The sequence below is a fragment of the Pelophylax lessonae genome (genome assembly GCF_965119305.1).
Source record: "Pelophylax lessonae genome assembly, chromosome: 2".
Taxonomy (NCBI): Eukaryota; Metazoa; Chordata; class Amphibia; order Anura; family Ranidae; genus Pelophylax; species Pelophylax lessonae.
This window is the reverse complement of record NC_138769.1, coordinates 443,174,865-443,187,021: the sequence shown is the minus strand read 5'-3', so window position 1 is coordinate 443,187,021 and position 12,157 is coordinate 443,174,865.

Here is a 12,157-nt window from a genome sequence, read left to right as displayed (position 1 = left end):
GCCTTCGACAGTGTCGAGTGGGGGTATCTTTGGGCAGTGCTGGAGAAGTTCGGTTTCGGTCCTACGTTCATAGCGTGGGTCCGCCTTCTTTACCAAGCTCCGCGACCGGTGATAAGAGAGGGGGGCAGACAGTCGGCACCGTTTCTCCTGGAGAGGGGGACTAGGCAGGGATGTCCTCTGTCCCCCTTACTGTTTGCCCTGGCCATGGAGCCCCTGGCGGAAAGACTTCGGGCCAGCGCCTCGGTGGTGGGCTTTCAGTACGGGAATCTGCAGGAAAAGATACTTTTGTATGCTGATGACATGTTGCTGCTCCTGGGTGACACGGGACCGTCCCTTCGAGCGGCGATGCGCATCATTACTGAGTTTGGCGGCTTCTCGGGTCTGACCATCAACTGGTCCAATTCGGCCTTGTTGCCGCTGGACCAGGGGGTGGATCCCCAGTTGCCTACTTTTTGCCCGGTGCAGGTAGTGCAGCAGTTCAAATACCTAGGGGCAGTGATCTCCGCTGTCATCACCGATTATTGTCACCTGAATCTCTTCCCACTTCTGACGAGATTCAGGGACAAGGTGGCCATTTGGTCCAAACTCTGGCTTTCGGTGGCTGGTCGAGCTAATCTGGTGAAGATGATCTTAATGCCCCAACTTTTGTATTTCCTCCATAATTCCCCGGTAGTTATCCCTTTTGAGGCTGTTCCGTTTGGTGAACTCCATCTTCCGCTCCTTGTTGTGGAGGTCGGGTGTCGCCAGAATACGCCTTGAGCAATTGTACAGGCCCAAGGATAGGGGGGGCCTGGCCTTTTTATTTGGCGGAGCAGTTGCAGCATTTAGTGAGGGCCCTCCGTGGGGGGACCAAGGCGACGGGGACTCTACGGTTCGAGTTGTGCTCCATGAGGTGGCAGTGCGTGGGGTTCCGGAGGCCCTAGAGTCACAGCTCTTCTTGAAATCTAACAAACTATTTCCCACCTATAGATTAATGCACAAAATATGGACGAAGGCGAAACAGTTGCAGGGGGCTACTGGCTTTACTGAATATAGTTTACTTTGGGATAACTTGACCTATCCAGAGCTGGCCAAGCTGCCATGTGCGGCGCGTTGGCGGGCGCGGGGAATTACTCACCTTAAGCAGGTGTTCCTCCGGGGACGCTTGCTGGACTTTGCCCAGCTTAGTGCAGACTATGACTTACCTCCAAGCATGCTGTTTTCATATTTACAGCTGCGGCACGCAATCCAGGCTCAGCCCTCCTTGCTGTGCCCGGAACTGTCCCCGACTCCAGTTTTTACTATGATGAGGCGCTGCATTACGACTAAAGGGTTTATTTCGGAATGCTATTCTATGTTGCTGACTGACTACTTGGAGAAATTTCCCAGCCCTGCTAAATCTCATTGGGAGGCAGATGTTGGGGATATCAGTGATGATCAGTGGCATGAGGCCTTGGAGACGGTGCGTACATGCTCCCTTAGCGTTGCGCAACGACTCTCCCAACTTTACATACTCCGGGTGCACCGCACCCCCCTCCGTCTTTATAGGATGGGTCTTAGATCTGACTCCTTGTGCACCAGGTGTAGTAGGGATTGTGGAGACCTCATTCACCTTCTGTGGCGTTGCCCCAAGCTCCACAGGTATTGGACGGCGGTGGTCCAGACTGTTAATGCTGCATTTTCCTTACCTGTGCCGGTCGATCCAAAGCCGTGCCTACTTGGCGCAGTGGAGGACTACTCGCCTGATGTCAACGTGCGATTGGCGTTGTCGAGGTCTTTTTTTCAGGCCCGGAAACTTATTTTGCAGCACTGGACGTCTCCGTCCCCTCCCTCGCTGGAGATGTGGGTGAGGGCCATGGGCACTACTCTACGATATGAACGCCTAATTTATCAGCATAGAGGTATCCCACTGCGGTATGACAAAATCTGGGCTGGGTGGTTGGCACAACCGGGCCTGGCCCCTGCAGATCTCATCATGGATCGCTTATTGCAATAGTGCCCTCTGTGTTTCGATTGTGGATATGGGGTGGGAACTGTATGCTCTGATGTGTAACCATGCCGGGGTGCATAGCTGTGTTCTGTTTTGATGGGAATGCATTCTTCTGGGGATGTTATGTTTAATATGTTTGACTACTTATGCTCTCTTTGCAAGAGAGCTTGTTATGTGAAGCCTGTGAATTTTCTATTTTGTTCAAATAAACTTTGTTTCTGATTTAAAAAAAAAAAAGTCCCACATGTAATTACTTCAAGCCTCAAGGAGTATCCCACTCATTCCATTCTCCCATCCCCTTTAAACCAAATAAAAACCACAAACAAAGATGGTGGAGTTGTCGCTGCTTCAGTTGTCACACCCAGGGTCCCAGCTCATATGGGCTGGAGAGAGTACCGGTACTGATGGCAGACCCACATCAGGCCACAGGCCCAGAAACCTTGCTATATTTAAATATATATATACATATATATACAGTGGGTACGGAAAGTATTCAGACCCCCTTACATTTTTCACTCTTTGTTATATTGCAGCCATTTGCTAAAATCATTTAAGTTCATTCTTCTTCCTCATGAATGTACACATAGCACCCCATACTGACAGAAAAACACAGAATTGTTGACATTGTTGCAGATTTATTAAAAAAGAAAAACTGAAATATCACATGGTCCTAAGTATTCAGACCCTTTCCTGTGACACTCATATATTTAACTCAGGTGCTTTCCGTTTCTTCTGATCATCCTTGAGATGGTTCTACACCTTCATTTGAGTCCAGCTGTGTTTGATTATACTGATTGGACTTGATTAGGAAAGCCACACACCTGTCTATATAAGACCTTCCAGATCACAATGCATGTCAGAGCAAATGAGAATCATGAGGTCAAAGGAACTGCCTGAAGAGCTCAGAGACAGAATTGTGGCAAGGCACAGATCTGGCCAAGGTTACAAAAAGATTTCTGCTGCACTTAAGGTTCCTAAGAGCACAGTGGCCTCCATAATCCTCAAATGGAAGACGTTTGGGACGACCAGAACCCTTCCTAGAGCTGGCCGTCCAGCCAAACTGAGCTATCGGGGAAGAAGAGCCTTGATGAGAGAGGTAAAGAAGAACCCAAAGATCACTGTGGCTGAGCTCCAGAGATGCAGTCAGGAGATGGGAGAAAGTTGTACAAAGTCAACCATCACTGCAGCCCTCCACCAGTCGGGGCTTTATGGCAGAGTGGCCCGACGGAAGCCTCTCCTCAGTGTAAGACACATGAAAGCCTGCATGGAGTTTGCTAAAAAACACCTGAAGGACTCCAAGATGGTGAGAAATAAGATTCTCTGGTCTGATGAGACCAAAATAGAACTTTTTGGCCTTAATTCTAAGCGGTATGTTTGGAGAAAACCAGGCACTGCTCATCACCTGTCCAATACAGTCCCAACAGTGAAGCATGGTGGTGGCAGCATCATGCTGTGGGGGTGTTTTTCAGCTGCAGGGACAGGACGACTGGTTGCAATCGAGGGAAAGATGAATGCGGCCAAGTACAGGGATATCCTGGACAAAAACCTTCTCCAGAGTGCTCTGGACTTCAGACTGGGCCGAAGGTTTACCTTCCAACAAGACAATGACCCTAAGCACACAGCTAAAATAACGAAGGAGTGGCTTCACAACAACTCTGTGACTGTTCTTGAATGGCCCAGCCAGAGCCCTGACTTAAACCCAATTGAGCATCTCTGGAGAGACCTAAAAATGGCTGTCCACCAACGTTTACCATCCAACCTGACAAAACTGGAGAGGATCTGCAAGGAGAAATGGCAGAGGATCCCCAAATCCAGGTGTGAAAGACTTGTTGCATCTTTCCCAAAAAGACTCCTGGCTGTATTAGATCAAAAGGGGGCTTCTACTAAATACTGAGCAAAGGGTCTGAATACTTAGGACCATGTGATATTTCAGTTTTTCTTTTTTAATAAATCTGCAACAATGTCAACAATTCTGTGTTTTTCTGTCAGTATGGGGTGCTATGTGTACATTCATGAGGAAGAAGAATGAACTTAAATGATTTTAGCAAATGGCTGCAATATAACAAAGAGTGAAAAATTTAAGGGGGTCTGAATACTTTCCGTATCCACTGTATATATATATATATATATATATATATATATATATATATATATATATATATATATATATAGATAGTATATATTCCTACCCTTATATAAAAACAGTCTTTGCTATAGATTTGAAAGACTAAAATGAAAAGGAAATGGACTCTGTAAATTGCATGTCAAGGACTTTCGCCCGTAACCACATTTGCACCATAAACAAACTCGATCCACTAGCAATTCATATTATCAAAATGTATCAAATATATGTTTCTACATTCTATATATGTATGCTTCTGTTTCTGTCAATTTCTTTGTTAACCAGTTGAGCAATTTAAAAAAAACTTCAGAAAAACAGGGCCTTATAAAAAAAAAAATAATGTAAAATTAAAAATATTGTGCTAGTGTAAAAGCCTTACATGCATTTTTCTAGCTTGACACTTTTGAGCTTAAATTTGCACACCTTTTTTTTTTTTTTTTTTGTAAGTGTGTAATGTAAGTGTGTCTTTATAATTGGTGGCACACAAAATAACAGTCTCATTTCTTATTTCCACACAAAGCGGGACAATTGACACCTGCTTCAACAGAGATTTCCCAGCTAGCTGGAAAAATATCTGTATGTGATAACAGACAAAAGTACATTCTTGCCTCCCAAAAAATCCTACACAGCTTGATCTTCATTGGATTAATGCAACCTAAGCCTGACGTGGACAAAGGTACAGTACATTTTTAAGCCTAGTAAACACAGGCCGAATTTTGGCCCCTGTGTACTAGAGTCGGACCGACAGAAACCAGCAATAGCACAGCAGGGGAGATTGCTATACTATGTTGGATAGCTAGTACAGCGGCTCCTCCCGAGAAGTCAGTTTTGTTTTCGTGCATCCCTGCTGGCAGGGGCGTAACTACAGGGGTTGCAGGGGTTGCAATCGCTACCGGGCCCCATGCTCCAGGGGGCCCGGTAGCAAACCAGTGGGTGAACTTCCAGGATCGCAAAGGTCACACTTGCGACCGGACCCTGGCATTGCACCACTGTGGGGAGGCCCCAAGATTGCAGGAAGGGGGCCCACAAGATTGCAGTAAGGGGGCCCACTGCAGAACTTGTGAAAGAATCCTGCTGCAGGACCGTAATAAAAGGCCATGCAACGAGTGTAAAGAGCCCCAGGATTAGTGGGAAGAGCCCTGGGCTTGAAGGTAAGGGCCCCGGCCAGGGGTCTGGGGGGCCCTTCATGGTTTCTTGCATCAGGGCCCTGAAGGTTCTAGTTACGCCTCTGCCTGCTGGGGTGAATGAAAAAAGCCCACTAGTTCGTACGAGGCTTTAGTCTGGTTGAAAAAATGTACAAGTCCTTCTAGTTTGATCAATAAAAGGGGGAAAAATTATACACTCCAAAATACACAATCCTATACCCACAATTGATCCAGAGGAAGGCAAAAAACCCCAGCAAAGCATAATTCAATTTGCTCCAGCAGGGGAAAAAAGTCCTTCCTGATCCCCCAAGCGGCAATCAGATATTCCCTGCATTAACTTTACCTATAAATGTTATTATCCAGTTATTTTATGTACTTTTAGAAAATAATTCTACATAGAGTGCTACCTTTTCCTCTGTGATGACCTTAAAGTGAATAACTCAACATACTATATGGACCACTTATGGAATTTTACATGTTTATCGTCTCCCCCTTTAATCTCCTCTTCTCAAGATTGAAAAAAATCAGTTAAGCTAATTGTTCCTCATAGCTTAGCTCCTTAATGCCTCTTATCAGTTTGGTTGTTTTTCTCTGCACTCTTTCTCTAGTTCCCCAATATCCTTTTGGTGAACTGATGCCCAAAACTGAACTCCATATTCCAGATGAGGTCTTACTAATGATTTGTACAGGGTTAAAATGATATCTCTCTCTGCAGTCCATACCTCTTTTAATACAGAAAAGACTTTGCTCACTGTGGAAACCACAGCTTGGCATAGCATGCCAATTATTAGGCCCTATGATCTACCATCTAGGCCCTATGATCTAACATCCAGATCCTTCTCCACCATCAATTCCTGCCAGTGTCATGGATTGTTCTCAATCATCGTCTGGGAAGACCAGGTGATGTCAGTCTCAAAGGTTTTAAAATCCCAGACTCATCTGACCTTGCCCCAACAATCAGCACCATGGGATCTTCTAAGCAGTTGTCTAGAAAACTGATGTATAAATAAAATGCAGCGCTAAAATAGTCCACAATAAGTGATGAATCCACAGATGATATGTGAAGTATCCACAAAGAACACCTTGACACGTGAGGATATAATATCACTGGTGAACAGGATTGGAATAATGAGCACCTCCACCACACATAGAAGACGATTGGCCTCTTTGTAATGTTCTGGTACCTTTGGGTACCCTAATTACTCTTTCATAAGTGTATGCGCCCCACCATTCTCTTTTGGTAAGGTGCGCATACACCTTTAAGACTGATGCTGTCATCACTGAGCGCCGGACTGGATGGCTATTTAGATCGCCGGCTCTCACTCACATGTGTTCGTTCAAACTGCTTTGTGCCTTGATGCTAACCTGTCTTGAAACTCACATGCTTGCAAGCATACCTCGCTGTCGGAACCACGCTGCGCTGATCCCTGTATCCCGCTACCGGATCATCCGCTCTTGCCGAACCTCTCCTCTGCTACATTGCTATTAGTGATAAGTACCCCACAGGGGAAACCTCTATAACCTTTATACTAAAGCTTACACTATCTAGCTCTGCATACTAAGGACTATTACTACATCTGCATTATCTAAGATTGCTAGCTCTTGAGCCTACTACCACCTGTTCTTGCACTGGGTTGATCTCTCTTGTATGTCCACCTGCTACTCTGTCATCTACTACCATACATGATTGCTAAACCTATCTGCATCCCATCTGCTACTATCTTACTTTCAAGAACATTTCCTTTCAAGTGTCTGTCATCTACCATCTCTACCCAACCTGTCTCTTCAGCCTATCATCACTGTGTTACTATATACATAAGTCACTCTAGGAAACATCTTATTGAGTGTGTGTATTTACTTGCTGAATTGAGATCATCCACACATGATGAGTCATTGAGAGTTGGGAATGGTGTCTCAGCGTTTCTCTACATGACTACTGAAGTGGAATATTTCTGCAGCTGAAAATCCACATCATACGTAAAACGCAGGAGCATTACAGATTGAACGAACCACAAATGGATTCAGCAGAAATAACCACTCAGATGACACAATTAAAACAGCAAGTACCTGCGTTAATACACGCACTTGCTGAATTAAAAGAAGACAATCAGGCTCTGTCGCAGCAGGTAATTAGACTGACACAACTTACCACTGCTCAGTCCCCTGAACCCAAAATAAATCCTCCTTTGGTATTTACAGGCGATCGCAAAAAATTTCGCGAATTTAAAAACGCATGTGAGTTACTTTTCTTGCTAAAACCCCGTACCTACCTTACTGATATCATTAAGGTTTGTACTATTATTTCTTACCTAACAGGCGATCCTCGGGCCTGGGCAGACTCTCTTTTTGAGAAAAGCGACCAGCTTCTCAACTCCTATGCCTTGTTCCTAGCAGAACTCACTAGCCTATATGATGATCCCAATAGGCAGAGTACTGCCGATCTTCAATTAAGATCCTTGAAACAAGGTGGGAGACCTGTAGAAGACTTTGTCGCAGAATTCAAGAGATGGACCCTTGATTCAGAATGGAATGATGCATCTCTGAAATCCCAATTTAGGCTTGGCCTATCAGAGGCCGTTAAAGACGAGCTCGCCCGAGCGGATCTGCCAAAAACCCTGGATGCATTGATACAACTCAGTATCACCATAAATAGAAGACTACGAGAAAGAAAGGCTGAGAAAATGGGAATGCCATTATCCAGTTCTTCTCGGATTTCGGCCATTGACCCCGTTCCTATGGAGGTAGGAACCATACGCCCACCTCTATCAACTATGGAAAGAGCCAGAAGACGATCTGGTAATCTCTGCTTGTACTGTGCATCCCCGGATCACAAGATAAACGTCTGTCCCCTAGTCTACAAAAAGAAGGGTGAGTGTTCACATGTCCTCCTAGGGGGATTGACAACTTCAATCACTAACCCTTACCTTTCTGTTTGCTTAACATTACAGTGGGACCAGAACAGGATTATTACTAAGGCCATGATTGACACAGGATCTTGTGGAAATTATATTGAAATACGTTTTGCTGCTTTAAATAAAGTTCCTATTATTTCTAAACTTAAACCTGTCTCAGTGAGTCTTATTAACGGTGTTCCTTTATCCTCTGGTCCGATCACTGATCAGACACAGGCACTCCTAGTCACTACTAACGGGTCTCATATGGAGACCACTACCTTCGATCTAATACCTTCACCCCACTTTCCCATTGTTTTGGGACTTCCCTGGTTGCACACACATCAACCAACCATAGATTGGAAGGAACGGACCCTGACCTTCCTCTCTTGCTATTGCGAGGGTACGTGTAACCTCCCGTCTTTCGGGAAGATCCTGTCTGTGGTGACAGATGAGATTGCACCACTATGTTATCAGGATCTCTCTGAGGTTTTTCTTGAGAAAAATGCTCAAGCACTACCTCCCCATCGAGACTATGATTGTAGCATTGATCTACTCCCAAATAGCAAATTGCCGTTCGGTCATGTTTATCCTCTTTCACAGGATGAACTTTCCCATCTCAAAGACTATTTGGATGAGAATTTGGAAAAAGGTTTTATTAGACCTTCCACTTCTTCCACAGCAGCAGGACTCTTTTTTGTCCGCAATAAGGACTCAAGTCTCAGGCCTATCATCGACTATAGGCAATTGAATGCTATTACAATAAAAGATCGCTATCCTCTACCGCTTATCCCTGAGCTCATTGAGCAGGTGCGTGGAGCTACCTATTTCTCAAAATTGGACCTGAAAGGAGCATACAATCTCATTCGAATCCGTGATGGACACGAGTGGAAGACTGCATTCAGAACCAGATACGGATTGTTCGAATATCTTGTAATGCCATTCGGGCTATGCAACGCCCCTGCAGTTTTTCAACGATTTATAAACGATATTTTCAGAGACTTACTAGATGTCTGTGTTGTGGTATATCTGGACGATATACTTATATATTCACGATCCCTGTCTGAACACATAAGACATGTAAGACTAGTATTATCGAGATTGCTTGCACACAACCTTTATGTGAAACTGAAAAAATGCTTGTTTCATAAAGAAGAGATACTGTTTCTAGGCTACATCATATCCAAAACAGGAATCGAGATGGACATGAGTAAGATATCCTGCATTCAGGATTGGCCTACACCAACCACACGCAAGGCGCTACAGCGATTCCTTGGATTTTCGAATTTCTACAGGAAGTTCATTAGAAACTTCTCTGCCATTGTGAGACCCCTCACACAGCTCACTAGCATTAAAAAACCATTCAAATGGTCAGATGAAGCAAATAAAGCTTTTCACCTGTTAAAGACAAGGTTTACTTCTGCTCCCATACTACGCCATCCAGACCCATCCCTCCAATACATTCTGGAAGTAGATGCGTCAAACATGGCAGTAGGAGCAATACTCTCCCAACGACCAACTCACACTTCACCACTTCATCCAGTCGCCTTTTTTTCTAAATCCCTAAGCAGTCCAGAGATAAATTACCCCGTGGGTGAAAAGGAACTGCTTGCTATAAAATTGGCTCTGGAGAATTGGCGACATCTACTCGAAGGCACCCAATTACCAATACTTATATACACGGACCATAAAAATCTCCAATATCTTCAGACTAACAAAACTCTCGCACCGACAGGTACGATGGTCACTATTCTTTCTAAGGTTTAACTTCCTAGTGACCTACACACCTGCAGATAAGAAGAAAAAGGCGGATGCACTGTCACGACTAACTGAAGAAAACTACTTCGAAATCCCTTCCGTTCCTATAATACCTCACAAACGCATTATTGGAGTTGTCCGTTCCTTGAAGGAAGAGGTTTTGCATGGTATAAGTTTGGATTCACCCCCACCACAACTAAATACTGATGCAGAAGGCTTCCTCTACTACAACGACAAACTTTACATACCACCTACCATACGCACCAAGATCTTGGAATTATCGCATGATGTGCCTATGGCAGGACATATGGGTATGACAAAGACTCTTAATCTGATTACCAGGCAATTCTGGTGGCCTGACATGAAAACATCTATACAAAAATTCGTCTCTTCATGCAATGTCTGTGCCAGGTCCAAAATTGACACTACGAGACCATCCGGTCTACTATGCAGTCTACCAATACCCCAAACTCCATGGGAAGTTGTGTCCTTGGACTTTATAGTGGAATTGCCTCCTTCCAAAGGATTTAATACCATCTTAGTGTCAGTGGACCATCTGACAAAAATGGCACATTTCATTGCTATTCGCAGACTACCTTCGTCCAAACAAACGGCAGAACTCCTGATGAAACATGTCTTTAAGTTACATGGTATCCCAAAAACTCTTCTGTCTGATCGTGGATCACAATTTATTTCCAAGTTCTGGCAAGAACTATGTCACATACTACGGATCGAGCGGAAGCTCACTTCTCCTTACCATCCGCAGACCAACGGACAGACTGAAAGAGTCAACCAATGCATCGAGCAATATTTACGTTGTTACACTTATTACCAACAGGATGATTGGGTGGATCTTCTCCCTTTGGCAGAATTTGCCTACAACAACGCAACCCACAGTACGACCAAGCAGAGTCCGTTCTACTTGAACTATGGGTTTCATCCCTCTATTCTTCCACCACGCATCCTTCCTTCAAATAACCCAGTAGCTTCAGACTATCTTACCCAAATAAAGGACTCTCTGGGTTTGCTTAATACTACCATTGCACACGCTCATAGTCAACAAAAGAAGTACTATGATCTTCGCAGAAGACCTTCTCCTCAGTACGCTATCGGGGACCTCGTTTGGCTCTCAACAAAAGATTTAAGACTGAAAATCCCTAGCAAAAAGCTTGGACCTCTGTTCTTGGGACCTTTCCCAATCAAGAAACTTATTGGAAAAGCTGCAGTACAGCTTACATTGCCAATAGACCTCAAAATACATCCCATTTTCCATGTGTCGCTACTGAAGCCCCATGTTCCTGACCAAGGAATAAGGCCTACTATCCCTCCTCCTCCTCCTGTACAAGTTGAAGGTGGAGATATGAGATATGAGATAAAAGAGATTCTGGATTCTCGTATCCACAGAGGAAGACTTCAGTACTTGGTTCGATGGAAGAACTATGGGCCCCAAGACGACACCTGGCTAAACACCTCTGACATACATGCCTCTAGATTAATCCGCAATTTTCATGCGAAGTACCCAGACAAACCAGCTCCAGAGGCCTTCAGGAGCCGGCCTTAAGGGGGGGGTACTGTAATGTTCTGGTACCTTTTGGGTACCCTAATTACTCTTTCATAAGTGTATGAGCCCCACCATTCTCTTTTGGTAAGGTGCGCATACACCTTTAAGACTGATGCTGTCATCACTGAGCGCCGGACTGGATGGCTATTTAGATCGCCGGCTCTCACTCACATGTGTTCGTTCAAACTGCTTTGTGCCTTGATGCTAACCTGTCTTGAAGCTCACATGCTTGCAAGCATACCTCGCTGTCGGAACCACGCTGCGCTGATCCCTGTATCCCGCTACCGGATCATCCGCTCTTGCCGAACCTCTCCTCTGCTACATTGCTATTAGTGATAAGTACCCCACAGGGGAAACCTCTATAACCTTTATACTAAAGCTTACACTATCTAGCTCTGCATACTAAGGACTATTACTACATCTGCATTATCTAAGATTGCTATCTCTTGAGCCTACTACCACCTGTTCTTGCACTGGGTTGATCTCTCTTGTATGTCCACCTGCTACTCTGTCATCTACTACCATACAGGATTGCTAAACCTATCTGCATCCCATCTGCTACTATCTTACTTTCAAGAACATTTCCTTTCAAGTGTCTGTCATCTACCATCTCTACCCAACCTGTCTCTTCAGCCTATCATCACTGTGTTACTATATACATAAGTCACTCTAGGAAACATCTTATTGAGTGTGTGTATTTACTTGCTGAAT